The 24,610-nt window shown below is 31.5% G+C and overlaps 1 protein-coding gene across 1 annotated transcript in view; it reads left to right on the top strand.

Annotated features, from left to right (window-relative positions):
• Nucleotides 1-4,027: 4,027 nt before the first annotated feature.
• The window catches only part of LOC139487555 (cadherin-23-like), a 143,135-nt gene continuing 122,552 nt past the window's right edge, over nt 4,028-24,610 (top strand). Inside the window, exon 1 of the mRNA XM_071272436.1 lies at nt 4,028-4,261. The gene's annotated coding sequence lies outside the window, so the exon portion shown is untranslated. The remainder of the gene's footprint in view (nt 4,262-24,610) is intronic.

The following is a 24,610-nucleotide window of genomic DNA, read 5'->3' as shown; positions in this document are numbered from 1 at the left end:
CAATATCGTAACTATATCCCTTCTTAATAAGTCTATTCAAATGTTTTGTTAGTTTTTGAGGTGAATACTGACACCTTTGTGCTTTATACAGAATATTTCCATAAAAAATTGGATGAGAAATACCTGAACGTATAAGAAGTCTGCATGTTGAGCTATATATATCAGTCTAAAAATTTGCACAACGGTACTGATATAAGATGTTATTATACGAAAATGTTGTTATTAAATCGTGTTGACAAATATTTCGGCTCAACAAATGGCCTTCTTCAAGTGTCACAAGTTATAACAATACTGATACATAATGTATAAGGTGTAAAAATAGACAAATGAATGACGTCACCGGCAAGGACCCTAGTTTATTTAAGTTATCTGGGGATATATGTGCTTCGGTCATGTTACGTTATTGGAAATCTAGAGCTTCTTAAAACACGGTAGACACATTGGAACTACACAGGACCCAGGAAAAGCTATGGTACCGTGTGGAAGTAAATGCCACCCTACACATACATGCAAGAATACAATTAGCGATGAAAATTAACTTTGGCATTAATATTTTTAAATGTTTATGTAGCCTTTGAATTGTAAATAATACATTTTCATGTTGCCATTATTGTTTTGTTACAAAAAATTCTAATGCATATTATTGAAAAAAAATACATATATGGTCCAAATACTCATATGGTCCGGCCCGTTAATAACCAAACGAGTATATACTCATATGGTCGGACCATATGAGTATACGCATATTGTCATGACCATACGCGTATGGTCCAAATACTCATATGGCCCGGAACATATATACGTCTTCTTTTGGGACCGTTTTGTTAGTTATAGTTTATTTCATGAAGATCAAGGCTTGAATAGCTAAATATGGGTACATGACTAAATGTGGGATAAACGGGGAAGGAAAACCAAATAAAGCTTACACTTACTAATGAAAACTACAACGTTCATCATTGTACCTATGATTCTGATAAATGGTTACACATTTCTAGTGTTTCGTCACGTACTAATATAGTAAACATTAGCTATATAATTTGTCGCGTAAAAATAAATCTCATACTCATGATATTCGTTCCTTTTCGTTCGCTAACTATATATATATATATATATGAGTCTTAAAGATTGTGTAACAATACCGATAAATAGATGGAAAACAAAACACTAAAAAGTGTTGAATATCATCGCACAAAGATGGAAAAACTGAACAGATGATTTCCATCTTTGTGCGATGATATTCAACACTTTTTAGTGTTTTGTTTTCCATCTATTTATCGGTATTGTTACACAATCTTTAAGACTCATATAATTTTTCCTGCTTGAGTTTACTGGTTGGTAGATTCTTATAGACTCTATATATATTGATGTTTAGACGAGTTGTATATACATTATGTACACAGCCATGTATCACCATCATTGATGGCGATCCGATGGATACATCTGTTGTAGAGTTGTCACTGACTCAGACGTACTTATAAATATAATTATTTTCTGTGACTGTATATTACATTAATTTGTAGGATCCTTTACTATAGATAATTTAGATCTGTAACAATAACATCTTCATGCCTTATATATCATGTACTGTAGTACGCCGCTAGATTAAAACTGACGAGGAAAGGTAACACACGGCCAGCGAAAGCTCTTTTTTTGAGAGCCCAGGTGGTCGTGTGGTCTAGCGGGACGGCTGCAGTGCAGGCGATTTGGTGTCACGATATCACAGTAGCATGGGTTCGAATCCCGGCTAGGGAAGAACCAAATTTACAGATCTAACATTGTTGGGTTGATGTTTAGACGAGTTATATATATATATATATATAGCTGTTAGTCTAATTCAAGATGTTTTGTTTCTTAGAAATACCGATTCTTTAAATCTGTCATATGAAATAACTTTGATTCGAGATTACTAAGCATATCAGTCTAAGGTTACATGATGGATAAAATTATATATAGCTGAGAAACACAGTCGAAAAATTTAGTTTCGTTAGATCCTGCGCAACTCTCCCAACTGATAAAACATCCCCGGGCTTGTATTTCCTGACATGATTTCCTTGATAATGGAATGCTGATAACAAGGAAGCTATTAAACCAAAAGTTCAAAATGATGAAGTTGAAATCATCCCTTCGAAATGTTTAGTTTCACAGATGATATCGGATATGTACCTTATGCCGTAACTACAATACCTTCCCTTTTCACGAATGTGGCCTACCTAATTAGATAAAGGCAACAGTAGTATACCGCTGTTCGAAATTCATAAATCGATCGAGAAAAAGCAAATCTGGGTTACAAACTAAAACTGAGGGAAACGCATCAAATATAAGAGGAGAACTACGACACAACAGAAACACAACATTAAATTGTAATACACACAGAAACGAACTATTATATAACAATGGCCATTTTCCTGACTTGGTACAGGACATTTTAAGAAAAAAATTGTGAGTAGAACCTGGTTTGGTGGCATGTCAAACCTCCCGCTTTTATTGCAATGACTTTTTACTGGATTTTTAATAACATAAGCAACACGACGGGTGCCACATGAGGAGCAGGATCTTCTTGCCTTTCCAGAGCACCTGATATCATCCCCAGTTTTTAGTTGGGTTCATGTTGCTTAGTCTTAATTTTCTATGTTATGTCTTCTGTACTATTATTTGTCTGTAAGTCTTTTTATTTTTAGCCATGGTGTTGTCAGTTTATTTTAAATCTATGAGTTTGGTTGTCCCTCTGGTATCTTTCGTCTCTCTTTTAAAAGAGCTGGTGATTTTCTGCATAAGTCAAATAATGGATACTAACAATAGCGTTCGATTGATGCTTCTTATCATTCTTGTATGTGCTAGTTTGTGATTGTACCATCTGCTTGCTTTCTCTTCTATATTGTTCGAATTTAAGTCCCATAAACAACTCCGTTCCACATTCAATTTGAATAACACAGAGTGCTGGTCAATGACTGTTTACATACAAAAGATTTACTGCACTTTTGTAACGTACTTTACTGTTTTCAACACGTTAATTTTCTAATTTCTCAGTTTTATTTTATGACTATATCCCATGCACTGCGATTCAGCTAAGAAGTATTCATTTACATGCTAAGATTGTCTCTGATAATTGCCACTTTATATGACAATCAGGCACTTAATGGAGCGCTTTATAAGCAATTTTGGGCATGAGAAATAACAGCTTTCTCAAAACGGCGTGTTAATTACAATTATTGAATTATATTCCTGTAAATTAGGCACAATCGTCTCTTCGTGAAATATTGATTCATCGGAGCATTCATTGCGATTGTCAGGAGAAAACAAAATATTTCTTATAATTTTGCAGGAAGAGCGATATCTTGTGAGACGGTTAGTTCACTAAAACCAACGAAAAACTACACACAAATTTTAAAGCTATGATACAACTCCACAGAAAATATGTTATTGGGCAACATAAGACATTTTGTGAACTCTGCAATAATTGACACCATTTGCGAGTATGGTCTTGAGGAAACGATGATAGTCCGTCGGACGGGGACGATAAATGGCTGACCCGTGTTAAGAGAGAGCCATATCTCTTGCACGTTAAAGACACCCTTGTAAATTTCGAAAAAGAGCAGGCTAATGCCGCTACAAGGCAGCACTCGCACCCGCAAAGTGGAAAGGGATTAATATAAGTTGCAAAACTTGTTTCCCAATCCACTATAAATAAATATGTTTAAACTAACACTAAGTACCTTAAAAATGATAATTGTTGATCATTGTTGTACATGTTTTCTTTCCGAGTTTAAATTTGATTTCATTTAAATTTTGTACGTCCCTATTGTGTTCCAAGTTGTTCTTAACATTACAATAACTTCTTTAGATCGAGTTATTCTTCAGCTTCAAAGGAAACAACCTTTAAGTTATAATATGTATTGAAACATTCTGACCTGATCACCTATCAAATTAAATTTCCCACACACAGACCCTGTGACCCATATGAACGATCTGATTGGTTAATCACACCTGCCAATACCTTTCATTCATAAGGAGACAGATGTAACATGACAGTAATAAGTGTATTTAAAGACTTGAACAAATGTTTATTGATTAAATGTTGAAATTATAACATTAGTGTAAATCTGGATAAACTTATAAATGTACATCACTACAATTTTAATTTTTACCTGGATTTTACCTGGATTTATCCGAGTTGATGAAACTAATTAACTTAAGACGTTGTTTTGGTCTATTATATGCAATATTCTGTGATTTCCAATAATTCAATCGACGTGTTTTAAAGGTAAATATTGTTTATATTATATACCAATATTGTTCATTTATATTTGATGACTAGGATACTTGAATATTTCATTTTGAAATTAGATTTAATCAATCTATATAAAATTAAATTGCAATATTGTGATTTCAAAATTTGACCGAATTTACAACAACATGTTTGTGTAGGCAATATTGATTTCCTTTGAAATGTTTTGATCAATTATTGATGAAAGAAAATATTATATTAGATAGGATGGTGATGTAACAAATCAGTTCGGGTAACGTAATGCAAGGTTACGGGTATATCATTGTAGTGTACAGACAATCGAATAAGATTACCATGTTTGGAAAAGATCATTCAGTAATGTCATTATAGCCAATAATAGATCAAAGAAAGCACAATGAATTAAATTCTAAAACATATATTCTGATTTTTTTTGGTGGTTGAAACTAAGTTATTTTGTGTTTAACAATTTTTGCTATAATTGTTGAAGTAGCCAGACACGAAACACTATAATATTCATGCTCTTCAATTTAACTTCGTACTTTATTTGGTCTTTTGTAGACGAAACGCGCGTCTGGCGCATATACAAAATCTATCATAAGTTTATTTTGGAATTGAATATTATTTTTTTGTTCACAATAAGTGTTTTCACAAAGTAAATGAGCAGTCATTACAGTCCAGTTTGACGTTAATAGGTAATAATGTTATTTGTCATTTTTATAACGCCATCTTTTCAAAAGTTTTTCACCTCATACAAATATTATTGGATATTTAAGAGTTTAATAAGACCTGTTATATTCAAAGGTACCAATAAAATGCCATTAAAAGTCCTTTTATATTACGATTGATCTTTAGAATAGTTGTTCGACACGGCAAAAGTGTTTGCTAATCAACCTATGACTTGTCACTTTATTTAAGGTAACACTCAAACTGTTTAGTTTTGCACGTTTTTGTTTGTTTGTCTTGATTTTTGCATAGATGTGCAAAAAAATGTGAAAAGCTTGAAGGAGGAACTTGAAAATATAAAAACAGACGAACAGAAAACAGGCCCACAAAACATTCACAGAAAACTAATCAAAGAAACTGATCATATGACAATAAACCTCTCCAACTCATATAAAAAGCAACAAAAAATTTGCGCAGACCAGCAAACATTCGGATTAAAGGTAGCAATTGTTTTGCGGCTTTAAAAAAATACTGCCTCCACAAAATATCGGGTGCCGTTGAGAGGTTGCGAAAACCTCAAAACCTATCTGCAAGCTTCGTGTATCGCCATTTTCATTTGAAAATGTAACTGTCGTGCTTTGAGAAAGATCGTACTACACTTGATCCAGTGGTAGAATCTATAAATTCTTGCAAGTCCGCATCAGGAGCTTATAAAATTATTTTTTAGCTTCAAACTTCTTTATTTATACTTTTAATACATAGTTAAAGCTGCAATATTTTATTCTAAAGTGCAAACGAAAATATATGATATGGTACTGAAAGGAATTTGGAAAGTTTATATTTTTGAGGTTTTTACGTCTGGAGAAGAAGTGTGTTTTCTCAAGACTCGTTGTAATCTTCAAAAGACCAAATCATGAGAGGACTTTATAACGATAATATATCTCGTGTATCTGACTGCGCAAAATCAACAAAGGGCAAATTATAACTGTCTTAAAAGTATTTGTTAAGGTTGCGTAGACAAAATAATGCAAACTACTCCAGTTTAACACTGTGAATGTAACCTAAGGGACACACTATGAATCTGGTCCAGCCTATTTGTCCCCTGGGTTAAATTGTATTATCAAATAGGCTGATAACGTAAACATAAAAATTACACTGTTTCTCATCGTGTTATCCTATTGTGATATTTATCGATTAGAAATACAACGCCTTACTGTATAGTAAATATTATACCACAATACTATATATATAAACGTGTACAAAATCTTCAATATACGAAAATAATTTTGCGAAAGGGGAACTATTTTTGATTTTTTTTTAAATAACTCGTAGAGGTCCAAATATTTCCGATTCATTAATGAACTGCAATAATCATTCTGGTATATTAGTTTTTCATATTTAGTGTCGATTGTAGATACCGTCAATTAACGTGACACTTTAATTTCATATCATTTCATAGATAAAAAAAAATCGTAATTCCAGTCTTTTAAGTGATATTGATAAAATCAAAATTATCAATTTAACCTCAGAGACAAATTAGCAAGTTTATAATAATTTGTCCGTCATGTCAGTTATACATTTGACACTAAGTCAAAGCTGATCAATAATTATTTGTTCAAGTCAAACATTTCAGAACTATTACAAATCGACAACACATATTTCTCGCTGAATGCTACGATTTGGAGGTTAAATCATAGCAAGAGATCTTTTCAAGGAATATAATCATTTGGCCGTTGATACTAAGTCTGCAACATTAAAAAAGCGTCGTATTCTGTAACACTTAATTATGCAATAAATATATCTAAAATAATCTCCTCGCAAAAAATCTTAATACATTTAAGCGATTTGATAAAACCTTCGCAGTCGTAACTTATACCAACAAATACACTATTGGGAGTTTTTTGGTCGGAGTGTGTAGTCGTCCGGCTAGCCGGACCAGGGGCGGATGCAGGAATTTTCGAAAGGGGGGGTGCTAACCCAGGCCAAAAGGGGGGGGGGGTGCAAAGGGTGCAAAACATATGTATCGATACAAATGCATTGATCGGCAAAAATAAAGGGGGGGTGCGCACCCCCGCCACTGCGGACGAATAATTTAAAATCTCTATTCGTCCGGCCATTCGTCTCCGGATGCGCAAATCTTCAATATAATAAAAGTGTCATGTGACGCGGGAAGTGTCCCGGATGAAATTTCGGATTACAAACGCGCGTATGCAATGGACGTATTGGTATCGGGGATCGTGATTTATATTTTAAAGATGTCATAAAGTAAACAAGAGAGAATGTGATTGCTTTAAACAAATTTCTTTAGGAGTGATTCCAGAACAATAGAGTATACATGTGAATTATGAGGAATAAGCCTGAAATCAAAGTGAAATTGATGATTTATCCCAGCCATTTACTTAATATGGAGGCAAAACGCATTCGGAAAAAAAATGCAATATCAGACTTGCTTGGATGCATTTTTTAAAAATTATTTTAAGTTAAACTACAACAGAGATCTATGAACATGCACTAATAAGCCTGGACTGGGAATATGACACCAGTGTTGGGGTATCCTCCCTTTTGTCCCTGTTGTATCTAATATACATTTTTTTTTTAAATCCATCGGAAACTCCAATAAATTCAGAATCTTTTGGAATCATAGATGTCTAATGAAGCCAAAAATTAATGGCCCGACTATTTACCTTACAAGAAGTTTATAGGCAGAACAACACAAGAGAGAATCGTTTTTGCCCCCCCCCCCCTTTTTCCACCAATCACAAATTCCTTTAGAATAAAAAAAAATCTGAATCAAATGCGTAGTTTATTTTTATAATAATAATGAGTTTTTTTTCATAAATCGATATTAGACAATATGTTTTAAAACAACTCGTGCTTTTTCTATCTCCTTCAAAACACGATGTTTTATCTTCATCACTATATTTTTGCCGGACAAATAACGAAAAACCGTAAACATGCTATTTGTCCGGCTTGCCGGATGAATAGACATTTTTGACTATTTGTCCGGCTATCCGGACGAATAGCCACTGCCTTTTTTTGGTGCTCCGGAAACACAGGAACTTGTTTCTGAAAAAGTATGTGTTATATAAAGGTATAAAAGAATTGTTTTCCAGAGACATGTGCCTGTGTTCGGAAAGGTAATAAGTATCCCCTCTATTAGTGTCATCCGTCGTGTTGTTAATTTTAATTTTAATTAGGTAACGGGTCGCAATTAAGGGTGGCATACAAGGGGACAGTGTTGCATGTAGCTGCGACAAGTGTAACCTGATCATAGTGGACAAAGATATTCCAAAATGGTCAATGAAATCAACCGAAAAAATTCTAAAGAATTTCTTGACCTTTACCACTATTAAAGGTCCCTTAGTTCGATAGCATCATTAAAGGCTACATCGTCTTTAATGAGAGAATCTTGGTACGAAATAAATTGTTGCATCCTTAATTATAATTCTGTGAAAGCGTGAAACAAGAGACTTAACAAAAATATACAAAAGATATCAGAAAATAATTTTTGTTTGTGTTAATGGATTTGACTAAGTTCTTTTGACAATGCTATCTTTTTATAAAGACTGCTTTACCAACTTATCTCAACAACGATAATACTTCTCATCAAAGCTAATTGTCAGTTGTCTTATTACCATTCAATACCGTCGTTTCTTTGAAGAGGAATTTTACTAAGATGCTGAATATTGATATAAGACAAGATCTAGCTAAAACCAACAGGAAATTCAAATCGTTAAGATGTTCATAAATATATTGGAGTTTTGCACATCATATAGTATTTTGTCTTATATTTTAAAAGGATTATAGTATTTCAAGGATGTTCATCCGTTTGATGAGAGTTGCAGGTACCTGTAACAAAAGCTGTTTGCTTTAGTTTGTTTTATCTGGCTTGTAGTTTACATCGATTTTTATTAATGTTGCGTATGGTACAATGATACAGTCTCATGTAGATGTTACAGAGTATATTATCTGTTGCAATTGATATATTATATTAGACAAGTTGAATGACTGACAATATCTCTTTAATCTTCTCTCTATCACTGTATGTAAAATCCATGGCATGTGGCAATATCACTGTAATATGTAAAATCCATTGCATATGGCAAAATTTATATTTATTGCACCATCAAGTGTGATTTATAGTATAATGTTATAACTACCGAATAAGACTATTAACCATGTTTGTAATAACACGAGTAACACGACGGGTGCCACATTTGGAGCATGATCTGCTTACCCTTTGAGATCACCCCAGTTTTTGGTTGGGTTTGTGTTGCTTAGTCTTACGTTTTCTATGTTGTGTCTTGTGTACTATTATTTTTCTGTTTGTCTTTTTTTAGCCATGGCGTTGTTAGTTTATGTTCGATCTTTGAGTTTGAATGTCCCTCTGGTATCTTTCGCCCCTCTTTTAGATGGTGCCGGTCACAAAATGTGTTTAACAGAATTATCAACAATACAATGATGGATTAAAATGGAGTTAGTTATGGATTACATGTATTACTTTTAAGTTCCGATCTTATATATAAGTTTAAATTCGCTAGACAAACGTTTTATCTGTCGAATGAACTCCGGTGCTCTGGTTGTGTACTGAACCTTTACTGATTTAGGGATCATTATCGAACCTTTGTAAATCTAACCATTTTGAGAACTAGGGCCATGACGTTCCTCGGAACGTATAATTTTGCCTTATCCATTCAAATACTGACTGATTTACATTGCCTAATTACTATTTGGAGAACAGTCAAAAAGTAAGATGATAGGAAAAAAACAAAAGTATGACTATGTAGAATTCGTTCAATGTATTCGTATTATGCTTTTTAATCAATAGAGCTATTTTTTCCTAATTATATTTCTTTAAGAATCCTATTTATATCTGTTTCCTGTTTGCCATGGAAATTGGTAATTCGCTTTTCTTTTGTATCGACTGTGAAATAATTTAAACAATAATCTATGAACTCCCCAACTGTTCTTTGTTACTTCTATATAGGGAGAAAACCATTGATGCATTTCCGTTTGCATAGTCTTTTCTTACAAACTGTTTTGATTGATCAAACTTAATGCAAACAGGCTAATGTAAAATTAACATGCAACTGATTCTCCCAAGGGACATATTCATTATGGAGTTGATAAATGGACCAAAATGATTTGATAGTTGAACGCTTCCTTATATGAATAAAAGTTAGCACGTCATAGGAATATGAAAATTATCCGTAGGATGAACAGATCTAGCACATCTTACAGAGCTGACTTTGATAGTTCCTTCAAAACTTGTAAATAAAGCTTTTATACCTTTGAAAATGAAAGTTCCTAAAGGTATAAATAAAAATACTTAACTCCAAAGCAAATTCAAACAGGGAAAGTCCATAAAAACTAAAAAAAAGTCAAAAGCTATAAATCAACGAAACAAGTGAAAAACAACTGCCATATTTCTGACCTTGGTAGAGACATCTTGTGAAGAAAGTGGAAGAGTAATGTATATTGAAATTAGAAAACGACAATATGACATGATCTGAAATGTCAATTGTCATGTGAAAGCAGTAATAGTAAATATCATGTAATTCCTTAGGTCATTTGAAGGCGTATTTCATTTTTCGGCTTATACTATAGATTGCTGTTGCATGGAACATTTCATATTTCTAATTTGTGCGTGTGTTGTTCTCAGTCTAGATCTGCTATGTGATATAAAAAAAATCTTGATTTTTCAGAACTTCTTCAAATATACCCGTTTTTACTATTTTTGATATAACCCTCCAAGTAAGTTAGAATTATATTTAAAATAAAATACAAACGTTATACACATGTGAAACTATCTATTTACCCAATTAAGCTGCGTGGCGCAGGTCAACATTTGGCCATTGTACATGTACACCTGGTTCATCTATACAAAATTAGATATTTTGTCAGTAATTGAATTCGTTGACAAGGTGAAAACCTCGTCATTCAAATGTGCAATTTGTGGTTTTATTTAGAATTATAAGATACAATGTGGTCACAAGACGCTGATATTAAGGTAATATCCTCATTATGGACATCTAATTGTAGGTTTTAAACAGGAAAGTCTTATTTTCACATTTGTAAGCACACAAGGGAATACCAATTATTTTGTGTTTGCCTTTCGTGTAGGTTTTATTCTCCACAACATTAAATAATTAACTACACTTTTGGATTCCACTTGTTTGCGCTCTGAAGATTTTGCCTGTTGAACATATTTCGATGATTCACATGTTTAAGCGTAAAATGTTAACAGGATCAATGAAATTCTGCAGATATTGTTCCTATAATTCTTTACAATGTTTTACTAACTAGCACAAGCAAAATCCGTGACCCCATCGTAGTCCTTTGTGTCATGTAAGTTATCTGGACCATGCATTCATATGATGTTCCTTGTTCTTTTGGTCTTTTTGTTTGTGTTTTTGTCCTGGGGAGTCGGTTCATATTTTCTTATTCATTTACTATTATTCCGTTTTAATACAAATATTTTGATAGTTTGATATCTTTGTATAATTGATTAATTTCCCTAAAATTATGTACATTTTCTTGTGAAAAATTGTATTAATAAAATTATCGGTATTTTCCCATTTTCACCTCGAACTTTATTTTAAAAATATGCTCAACAATGACTCTTGTTTAGAAAATTTTGCAAATGAAATAAAAAAAACCAAAGAAAACAAATGTGTTATATTTATTTTATTTCCCTTTTAAGAAGAAAATGGTGATCATCAATAACCACAATGACATGAGAATTTCGATGAGAAATCAAAATAGTTTAAACCTTTATCGTACTTTAAGGATATTTAATAGACTTTTAATGTCTTTACAACCCAAATTAATATATCTTAACACCCCATAGATGTCATTTAAACTATTTTCGTCATATAAAACACCCTAAAGTATATTTACCACCATTTAGTTGACATAGGAGAAGCTTAATATTCAATATCAACTAAAAAGTCATAAAAATGAATTTAATTTCTCACATAAATATTATGTGATAATACTATGGGTTATATCTTACAAAAGGGCGTGTATATTATGAGAGTTATTTTTCACTTTCACGTTTTGGGACAACTTTCAAAATGTCTTTTCATGGCAAATAATACATCAAATTAAAAAAAAACCCTGAACAGACAAGTCAAAAGACAGTCATCATTGGTTTAGAAAAGGAGACTTACCGATTTGAACTTATCATGAGCAACTGTTTGTTTACTTTCTTGGGCACACGTGACGCATGGTTTATGGTGGGGTACGCGTTGTTCGGCTTTACAGTATGCAATATAGTGACTATAAGTGTTTTGTAGACTTTTGGTATTTTCTCGTTATTAACCATGGTTTTGGCAGCCTCTCGGCTTTGACTTGATAATTATTGTATCTTCCATCCTCTTTTTTATAAACTCGGTATAAGGTTATATTTTTTATAAACTCGGTTTAAGGTTATATTTTTATAAACTCGGTATAAGGTTATATTTTATATAAACTCGATATAAGGTTCTATTTTTATAAACTTTGTATAAGGTTATATTTTATAAACTCGGTATAAGGTTATATATTTATAAACTCGGTATAAGGTTATACTTTTTATAAACTCGGTTTAAGGTTATATTTTTTATAAACTGGGTATAAGGTTATATTTTATGTAAACTCGGTATAAGGTTATATTTTATATAAACTCGGTATAAGGTTATATTTATATAAACTCGGTAAAAGGTTATATTTTTTATAAACTCGGTATAAGGTTATATTTTTATAAACTCGGTTTAGGGTTATATTTTTATAAACTCGGTATAAAGTTATATTTTTTATAAACTCGGTATAAGGTTATATTTTTTATAAACTCGGTAAAAGGTTATACTTTTTATAAACTCGGTTTAAGGTTATATTTTTATAAACTCGGTAAAAGGTTATATTTTTTATAAACTCGGTATAAGGTTATATTTTTATAAACTCGGTTTAAGGTTATATTTTTTTATAAACTCGGTATAAGGTTATACTTTTTATAAACTCAGTTTAAGGTTATATTTTTTATAAACTCGGTATAAGGTTATATTTTATATAAACTCGGTATAAGGTGATATTTTATATAAACTCGGTATAAGGTTATATTTTTTATAAACTCGGTAAAAGGTTATATATTTATAAACTCGGTATAAGGTTATATTTTTATAACTCGGTATAAGGTTTATAAACTCGGTATAAGGTTATATTTTTAATAAACTCGGTATAAGGTTATATTTTTTATAAACTCGGTTGAAGGTTATATTTTTTTATAAACTCGGTATAAGGTTATATTTTTTATATTTATACACACTGTCTTTTGTAGTCAGTGGCGGACCCATAACTTTCTGTAAGGGGGGCCCTCTGACTGACCTAAAGGGGAGCGCTCCAGTCACGCTTCAGTGATTCCCTATATAATCAATTTTTTTTCCACGAAAGAGTGGGCGGGCCCCCAGGGCCCCCTGGATCCGCCTTTGGTAGTAGACCACACTGTTTCATGTGCGACTGGTGGGTCAACGAATGGTTTTTACCTATTTACAGACCCAATAGAAATATTATAAAGTACGCTCGGCATGTATCCAGAAAGATATTCATCAGTATAAAAATAAGGAGATCTGGTATGATCGCCACTGAGAAAGCTATCCACCAAAGTTTAAATGAAGTGGATGTTTGAAATTATAGGCAACCAAACGGCCTTCAACAATGTGAAAAATCCATACCGTAAAATCCGCAAAAAAGAAACCCGATATTCAAAAATGCGAAACAATTCAAGCGAAAAACTAACGGCATTCAAGAAACACAAAAAATCTCAATCATACATGTAACATTGAAATTTTCTTAGTCCATACTCGACTATGTGAAAACTTAGTTCCATTACATAGAAACAATTAAATGGATTTACCTTCATCAGGAACAGTTACAGTCAAACCCAAAAGTCAATGATCCTGAGTGTGTGGAGCTGTATAAAAGATATAGATTATATATGCTAAAATTACAATTGAAACTAAATAGTGCAAAGTGATCGGAGCTTGACAGTCACCCAATTAATATCTGACTCATCTAGTGGTGGATCTAGAAATTTTCATAAAAGGGGGGGGGGGGGGGGCACTTACTTCCTAAGAGGGGGCCGCTCCAGTCATGCTTCATTGATTCCCTATATAATCAACCAAATGTTTCCCACAAAATGGGAGGGTGCCTGACACCCCCCCCCCCCCTCAAATCCGCCTCTGCTCATAGTTACTTGTCAGTTTCACATAATTCTACTAGCTACTAGATAAGATAAGATATTTTTTTATTTTCCAATTATGGGCCCCAAAGGGCATAAACATTACAACATCAATAATTTTTTCATAATACAATACAAACAATGAGATAAAAAAAAAAAAGTTAAACGAGAACTATTTAAGTTCTTAAAGAATACGTAGATAAAGAATCTATAGTATGTTGGTTTTTTTTTTAATACTAATGCATTTTATTACAAGTGTGGTTGATATAGATAACAAACAAGCAGCCCCAAAAAAAAAAGAAAAAGAAAAATAGATATCCACATATGTATAGTACACAAAAAGTTGGATCAATTAAATATATAATAATTAGCCAAAAAGAAAGTAGAAATTAAACATGTCCATGACTCATCCTGTGCTACTAGTAAATATTCTGTTTGATGAGTATGTTTTTCCTGTGTTATCTGTTCGAATTACTGACAGTAATAAAAGTGTTAATATATCGAATTTTTGATAATAGTAAAAGTGATAAAATATCGAATTTTCAAAGAGACAAAATTGCTGGCTTTTTAAAACACTAGTATGACTTCAGTCAAGGACGTTATAACTAACTAACTAATTTACGTCCTTGGTTCAGTGTTACAAAACAAAACGTGTAGAATTAGTAGTTTTAAAGGTTTCCTGTTGTCACTTTTAACACAAATTGAAGATTTCAATTAGTTTTTGTAAATATTTTTCAATATTTCATAAGAAATGCTGCAACAGTTCTCAATGAAATTGAATTGATTATCTCCGTGTGAGCAGAAGCTGATCTAGCAATTTTAGGTCTACCTTACATCATATTTTATTGGTAACTTATTGTAGAATGTCTATTCACTCATGCATATTTGATTTTTATGAACAATACATAAAGAATTCCCCTAACAACTATCTGTTTCACTTTAATTTTTAATATCCTGTCAAATAAAAATACCACTCCCCTCTTTATTTGAATGGTTGTTTGTCGTTCGACCCTTATTGTACAAAGAAAGTCTATAGAATTGTTCTTTAGAATACCTTAACTTTCAATTAGTCCTTTTTTGGTACTTGTATTATATAATTAACAAGTTCGTTGTACTTTTTGTTTGTGTTGTGTATAATGTGGTAATTAGGTCGACCTTCGTGTTAATAAAAATGAAATAAAAAGACTGTCTAATTTATAAAAAATAGCAAGTTAACGTGACCCATGCACAATAACCTAATCATTTTAAATGGACAAATGATGAATAACAGTTAAACTTCACAATAAAATATAAAGATTTAAAAAATAATTGTAAATGTGCCGAAACACTAGATTTATAATCGAATTCAATTAGCAAAACGACCACCTCCAAAAATAGACAAAAAATATACTCCAACAAACATATATAACAGTTTGGCAAATAATCATTTGACATCGTATCTGGCTTGTTTAGTTTGTTTCAATACCTCCCAATGAATTTCTCCATAATATTTACACATTTATAAAATATGACCAGAACTAGGAAACGTTTTTAGGTTGTTGACATCAAAGACGTATGTATACACGATTAGACTTAAAACAAATAGTGTTTTATTTTTCAAATGTTTCGAAATGAATAATTTTTCTAAAAATCAATACATGAACTTTCTTGGTGATACTTTTATAACAGACAGGAGTGTTGTTATTTTATTTAATGGAGACATTGCATGTTTTGCCGTTGTAAAACTTATTATCTGATTTCCTGTTCAAAGAATTTACATCCGATAAACAATAACCGATTCTTTGTATAAGGTCAGATAGGATTATAATTGATAGGAATTGATTTTGTTATGAAATACATTTTTAAAAACCTTTTTTTTTTTAAATTACGCAATACCATTTCATAACATGGCATCTGGATTGCTTGTTTTTTACCAATAAAAATTCCCAAAAAAGTTTCGCTTTGTATATTGATAGTGTTCACACGAAATAGAAAAATGTTTAAACTCTAAGGAGATGTGACTTATTGGAATGCACGGGAAATAGAACTGTAGACCATATAGTACAGGCAAAGTTAAGGCAGATCACTTTTGGTGAGTTTATGACTATAAGAACATTTGTAAACAGTATAGATTTCTTCAAAACAATAAAGATTATTTCAATTTTGTTCATTCCTCACTTTTCTTAAAGTTGTACTTTGAGTCACGAACAACATTATTAATCTGGAAGCTTATTTCGCATTGATGTTCCAAATAGACTTTGGCTAGTACTTTTTCAAAATTTCTATTTCAAGTTTACATTTCTTCTCCGTGTCCAGTCCAACCGAATTAAAAGAAGATAGTCAGCCTTTTTGACCTTCCAGTACCTACCATATTGGGGTTTTTATCTGCACAATTAAATTCTCGACTACACGGGTTTTACTATAGCTGGCTACATTGTGTTTAGTAAAGATTGTTTTTCTGATTCATAAATGGTCTAAGATGTGTGGAGGAAGTTCTGTCATACAATATATATATGTACATGTACATGTATATACTGTAGGTGTTAATGCATGATTAATCCTCCATATATATATATATCAATATTTGATAATTGACATATTTCTATACGTAACATATTTAATGTACTGTGCATATTTTTCTTCTTCAAAAAGTAACTCTTAATTATATGTTATTGTTGTGATATGCGTGACTGGTATAGTATTTAATTTCTTCCGGTCCTTTTAACTTTGATGTGTCTATCACATTGAAAAGAAGCGTCGCCTCAGTTGACAATGTTTTCTCATGGTACCAATCTGCTCATTCACCCTCTCAGCTATGTGTTATTTATATAGTATCTTATTCTTTAACCTCGTTTTGCTGTTAGATCGTACAGTAGATTTGACCTTATTAATATTGCTACTTTTTTTTTGTAGTTTAAACGGTTTATTATGTTGGCCATTCCGAAATTAGCACAATGATATCTACAGGAGCATATGCGCGACACGTTTGTTTAATAAACGGCAATGTTAGCGTTATTTTGTTATTGTATTTGATGTAGATAGTTCATGTTTCGTGATGTAGTTCACTCATTGTAAACCTATTATCTGACTTCCGGTATGGAACATTTCCAGCCTATAAGTAATTACTGAATCACACAATAGCATAAAGCCTGATAATCGGTATATGGAAATCATTGCTTGTACGGAAACCTGGATTTATTACCAAGATTGCGTGTAAATGGTTCTGAGTTGTCTAAAAACAGATCTTTATAGACGTCTACTGAAACTTGAAGTATTGTATTTAAAAAAAAAAGAAAAGAGAAAAAAAAAAGCACAAAGTTGAGCTCTGTAGTACAGTAACCTATCGTAATTTCCACCCGTTCGTGAGCCAGCTATTGATTAACCATTCTTAAACATAATTGTTTAATTATTTATTTTGCCGTATGAATATTTTTCTTCCAAAAGATTAAACATGCAATGTAGCCAGTACCATTTAAATGAATATTTAATCGGTTGCTACAGATAAGTGTTAATGAAGTCTTGAAGAATGACTGTGGGTTGGTAATTATGTTGAATCAAAGGATATGAACACTCCTGTTTCTGTATAACTTGGGGTAAGGTGTGGACATATCATAGATGTTCAATTCTTAAATCTCACGAATAAGACATTACGGAAAATGATATTAAATGTTGAATACATGCTGGACTGTCCAGTCGCAGGTTTGTGTTGAGCATAAACTGAAATGATACAAACCGTCAATGTTTTCGTGTCAGCGGATCACAAAAAGTGACACGGCTAAAATACAGTTCTAAAAGTATGCTAATTTTTGTATTCTTGTTTTTTATTTTTGCTAAATTGCTTTTTATGTACGCCTTTTTTGTGTTTCCTGGTTACATATGATGTGGCCCTGTACTTGTTCATACCGTCATTGTGTTATTGTTCGCTGATAATTTCTGTATTCTTGTCTTTAGTTTTGCTAATGTGCTTTTTTCTGTGTGCCTTTTTGTGTTTATTTCTTGCATGTGACGTGGCTCTGTACTTATACATCCAGTCATTGTGTTATTGTGTCATGGTTAGTGTTAATTTACATATTTCTTTTTATAGTGATTTAAATAATAACGCAATGTTGACTGCTGTACCCATATTTTTGACATTTTTACCTTTTATGTCAGTTTTGTTTTTGTTCACACATCGTTGTCACTATAATGGAATTTTATACGACTGGCATACACGTGAGAGGTTTAGCTAGCGATACAACCTGCTATGATCCATCATTTTCTTCATAATAAAATGACTGTGCCAAGCCAGTTATGACTTGATATGACAGTTGTAATCTTTTCGTTTAATGTGTTTGAGCTTTTGATTTTGACATTTGATTACGGACTTTCCTTTTTGAATATTCTTCGGATTCAGTATTTTTGTGAATTTACTTTTTGCTGTTCAACTCAATCTGATGCGTCGACGCAACCTTCAGGAACATCTTATTTTATACATTTCATGTGTCGTAAATATCTATTGTTCAATCGAACTTTATGTTGTAAAAGACCGATCTTCATGAAACTTGTTACTGTTTATACACTATTTAAGGTATATGAAATGTTTTAAATATTGGCCTGCTATTTTCCAAAATTAATGCTGGCTAATGTGTACTATAATATTTTAACATTTTTGGTCACGTTGTTTATGAATTATAGAGTTTTATCTGATGAATCTTAAAATTTGAATGTTTCATTCTTGATAACATCTGTTTGTTCTGGCAGAAACGAGATATGATCTATATTATTTTTCCTAGGTTAAATTAAGAAATGCTATTGAATATATTTTATAAACCTGAAGAATGTTTTTATTTTAATTGACTAAAAGCTGAGGCAATAATTCAGAAAATATAGTATTTTTTAATTATTTACTTGTTACTTTAGGTAAAATAAATTAAAGTAAATATAAAGTGGGTTTCTTTCACTATTTCAATTAATATATTGTGAAGTCAGAACGACATACGAAATTAATGTATTTTAAAAGGTCAGACTAAGTAACATACGAAAAATAAAAAGCGAAAACAAGTATAAACTTTTAAAAATATTCTGTTACATATAAACTACCACTGTATTATTCTAAATTATCAAAAAATTAATAAAAGAATGCACTGAATTATACACAATGTATGATGTATTCACAAACATTGAAAAAATAATAATTGAAAAAAAAAATGAGTAGTGCTAGAAATACTATATTAAATATTTTAGAAGACACCAACTGACAACAGCAGCAGTCTCTGAGATTTAGACATATACCTAGTATCTTAGTATTACTTCATAACCAGACAATAGCTAGCTGTCACTTTCATCCTTCCTGTATATGTCGTTAATACTTCATAGTCTGATATTGAATATTTCTGATAAGAGGCACCGAGTGCATGTTAAAATAATCTAGAACGATTTCTAACATCAAAGTCATCATAATTTGTGTTGTATTTCATATTACTATCATTCATTCTTAGTGTTTTTTGTGTGAATTGTATTGTTCTTTAAAAAGAGAAATACAAACCAAGAAGTGAATAGGTCATTGACGAATGAATAAAAGTATCATGGATTAAATATTAGAACAATTTGACTTCAAATATTTTGATTATTTTCGTACGCAGTGAAAATATTTTGTCATCAATGCTTCTTTTGTTAGTTTAATAATCAATAATTTTAATCTTTGATAATAACCTGGTAATAATAATTTAAAACCTTGACAGTTCACACAGGAAGTAGAACAATGCTTTGTTTAAAAATAAATATTTACATAGTGACTTAAAAATTTTCAACAATGAGAAACAATTACTACTTTAATGAGAATGGTATTTTAACTATCATTTTTAAGACAGGATAACTTCAACCTTATGCACGATTCGTGAGTATAATAAGATTCACTGTTAATACAGAAAAAAATGATTTTCTTGGTTATATGGGATAACATATTCAATTTTACAAAAACTATAAATATATACATTACGAAAATGAAATAAATGAAAAATTTTATGTATATATATACCATGTTTTATATAGATTAGACCGTTGGTTATCCTGTTTGAAAGGTAATTTTGGGACCCTTTATAGCTTGTTGTTCGGTGTGAGCCAAGGCTCCGTGTTGAAGGCCGTACACTGACCTATAATGGTTTACTTTTATAAATTGTTATTTGGATGGAGAGTTGCACGCATACCACATCTTCCTATATTCATGTTACTTTTCTGATTGTTATTATTCTATATGTCTTTTCTGTTATCAGTATTTCATGTTTAACAAATGTGATGTCATTTCAATGGTTTACATTTTGGCAATAATTAAAATTTATTGTCTTTATACCGTATACATGTGTATCGTTACATACTCTTCATGTTCATTTATTATTAAGTGTCCGGCATAAAACTGTTAATGCCTACAATACTTTAGATACATAGATTATAAATGATATCAATTTCATTATTCAACTTTCAAATGATTGCTAAAAAACCTCGTCTCTTCCTAAACTCGCACTTGTTACCTTGAGTTTAGCAGTATCATGAGTTTACAATTAACGTCTAATTGTACAATTTTGCGAAGTGTAATGAAAAGAGCATACAACATTACGTTTAAAGTTTGTGTAAACAGTTATCTTTTATGATGTCTAACTAATTAGCCTTCTCAGTAATGTTAAATACAGATATGAGATTAAAAGTGTTTTGTTAAATCGCGATTTAATAAAAGACTTAATGCTTTTATGTTAAAATATTTTCATCTTACAAGATCAAAAAGTTTTCAGTCTGAAATCTTTTAACCTGAAAACATAATTTAATTAAAAAATACTATATATATATATGTGATTATGGTGATAATAAGCATATTGTCTGAACACATTGATGAATAAGACCAGAGTTTCTTGCTTCAACATCAGTAATTATAAGTACTTCAAGGCGGAATAAAGAAATTCACGAATGTTTGACATTTTGACTGTAACAGTTTAAAAAAAAGCAAAATGTTATTGAGTATAATCAACTGTTGGACCGGCAGAAATAAAATACTGTTTTTGCCCTGAGATTTTATATGTTGCAATAGGTTTGGCAGTCAACTGCTGATCATATGTTTGTCTTTGATTTGATATTAATTCTGTCTTTAAATATGTAAACATATGGGAGCCATCTGAAGCACGACTCCGGGTGCAGGTTTTTCTCGCTACATTTTTCGCTGCATTGAAGACCCATTGGTGGCTTTCGGCTGTTTTCTGCTCTTTGGTCGGGTTGTTGTCTCTTGACACATTCCCCATTTCCATTCTCAATTTATAAGTTAGCTGACCTCCAGTCATTGGTTAAGGTCGTCGTGTAACGGTGTAGTTTGAGACCCCCCTTTTCCCCCGTGAAAATGTTTTTTATTTTTCTACATTCGAATAACACTACTAGTATTTAAATGATGCAAGGATTGCTTCTTGAATGAAAGATCCGTTTCATAAGTTAAATAGGTTGCACATAATTTCGTCAACTCATTGACTTAGCAATGAAAGTTCCGCTAAAGCATTTCTCATTAACAGAACAAACTTCTGTCAATATCATGCCGGCTACCACAACGCTGCTTTAAATACCTCATTTTAAACCGGTTTTAATTCTGGTTTTTCTGTGCCTCGTCTTTCTGTGAGTTTGGTTTCAATGTTGTGATATGTAGATTATTGTAGATTGTTGAATGTCTTTTTGTTATTTTTTGCCATAGCCTGGTCTGTTTTTGTTCGACTTATGAGTTTGATTACCCTTCATATTTTCTCTCCCTTTTTCACTTGGGCGGTGTAGTTAAATATATCTACAATATAATGCACTTGGTCCAGCTAATAACGAATTGATTAATATGTTACCCAGTATTCACTCTATACTGAAAGATTGATACTAAAATTCCCACGATCACCTGACATCATAAGCCAATTTTACTGGTTGATCACACCTTTCAATATTTCATTCATCTAAAAGCAGATGCAAACCAGCGTGTCATAATCAGGTATATGAAACTGTAAAAATATCATGTGTGTGTGTGAATTGTTAAAATAATTACTTGCTTATTGGACAAACGAATTGGAAATAAAACATTAGTACTGCAAAGATGTTTTGAACATAATTATATAATCTGATATTTTCTTTGTTATATGAAGTTGGTATTTATATCTATCGTGACATGATAACTTGATAAACAGGTAAATATAATCAATTTTTTTTTTTTGTAATTTATTTTTATTTCATCTGAAAATACACCAAGTATATATTGTGATACATAATTATATAATTAATTCATAATACATATAATGATATTAAATTTTTCAATAACAGTCTAAAATTAAAAAGTTAGTTATGCTAATTGTTCTAAATTTTCTACTGGATCATACACATCCTTTATCACTCTGGATTAGAATACCTGAATATGCTGATAAGGTTAATGATTGCATCAGCCCTCTCCTATAGCCGCATGCATCACTGCCTATACAGTGATGTAAAACATGAGAGGTACCAGGAGAGGCCACCAGAGATCATTAACAGATAACATATTGGACAACATGTTGGACAGAGTCACATAATAAATGTCAACCTAAGTCAAGGGGAGATAATTCAGATACAATCAAACAAAAACTAGTATATCAATATATATATATAACAATAGCAATAAACATAGATAGTACTTTTAAGATGCACACAAATCACTGTCCAGTTGTGATGTGCATCAACATATTATTAATTCTACATGAACTATTATAAAGCCTTAAGTAAGTACATACATAGAAAGATCTCTCCTCACATGTGAACTAAGTTTTTAATTAATTCCCATTTACTATCAAATTTCTCTTTTGCTCTAGGGGATCTGTAAAAGGAGGTAGATATTTTTTCTATTTGGTAGGAATTTTTAATCATAGCTATGACACCTTTAAGAGTCGGTAATGAAGTATTAAAGCGACATGTATAAATATAATATTTAACCAGAATAGTGAATAAGTTTAGGGAAATATCCCAAGACTCTGACCCAAGAACAATATTTTCCACATTAAGAATTAAAGTTAAATTATTTTCAACTAGAAAAAGTGCTGCAATTTCTAACCACAAATTTCTAACTAGCATACATTCCCAGAAAAGGTGACTTATAGTTTCTTTAGTTTCATTACAGAAACTACATAAGTTAGTTTCTTTTAACCCGTATTTCTGCAATAATGCATTTGTAGCGAGAGTTCTATGTAAAATCTTAAACTGGAACATACTAAATTTGTTGTTTTTAGTGCAACAAAAAGGTAAACTATAAAAGAAATCCCAATTTTCTATATGAGTGCCTAGTTCCTTACACATTTTGTCTTCTTGTTTTGTAGGACGTTCTGTATACATTGACAAGAATTTTTTATAAAAGAACTGACATGACTTTTTATTGTTTTTTATAAATTCAAATTTATCGTTAGATATGTGAGTAATTTTCTCTGAAGTAGTGATTAAATTTTTCCAGTCTTTTGGTATCATATGCAGCAAAGAATGGTATTCCAAGAAATTAATATTAAGATTATATTTTTCGCAGAATTCTTTTAAAGTAAAAAAATTACTGTTTTCATCAAGTAAATCACCTATAAAGAAAACTCCTGATTCAACCCACCTCTGGTAAAAGACAGTTTTATTATTAATTTTCAAACTCTTGTTTAGCCATATGGATTGTTTCATGATCCCTTCAGCAGTGCCATTAGTCACAGTGTTTAGGATATTCCAGTTTAGTAAAATATCTTTCCAGAAATTATTAAAATTTGAAGAAATCTTTTGGATACCATCAGGGGTCATCAACCATATTTTGTCTGCTCCTAATCTGTTGTATTGATCTATTAACAATGTTTTCCATGGGGATATATTCAAGGGGTCTAAAAGTTTATTTATCCATGTCATCTTTAATGAATAACAAAAGGATCTTATATCTGGCATTTTCAACCCCCCATTTTCAAATAACCCTATCATAACTTTTCTTTTAATCTTGTCTGGTTTTCCTGACCACAAGAAACTAAAAAAAATATTTTGAATTTCTTTTATTTTATCATCCGGAGGATTTGGCAAAACTGTCAATGATTGAATTAGAATAGGAAGAGCTAGTGATTTAATGACAGTGATCTTTCCCATATATGTTAAATCTCTATAAACCCAGGAATTTAACAGGCTCTGTATTTTTTTTATTTTTTCTTCAAAATTTACAAGCGTTTTATTTTCACTGAACAGATCAAATTTTATTCCTAAAAGTTTAAATTTTCCTGAATGATTCCAGTTCAAATTTCTTGTAGTTGTTAGTTTATCCCTTGAGTGAATCTTTGACCCAATCCATATGGCTTCTGTTTTATCAAAATTAGCCCTAAGTCCCGCACACTCAGAAAATTTTTCTAAAGTATATAAACATTTATCTAAAGATTTCTCATCCTCGTCTAATAAGAGACATGAGTCATCTGCATACTGGCTTAGTAGATACTCAGAATCATTTATTTTCATACCATTTATATCTGGGTTATTTTTAAGTGCAG

The sequence above is a fragment of the Mytilus edulis genome, chromosome 9, assembly GCF_963676685.1.
Source record: "Mytilus edulis chromosome 9, xbMytEdul2.2, whole genome shotgun sequence".
Classification (NCBI taxonomy): domain Eukaryota; kingdom Metazoa; phylum Mollusca; class Bivalvia; order Mytilida; family Mytilidae; genus Mytilus; species Mytilus edulis.
The sequence above is the reverse complement of the archived record's forward strand: the minus strand, read 5'-3'. Positions and strand labels throughout refer to the sequence as shown.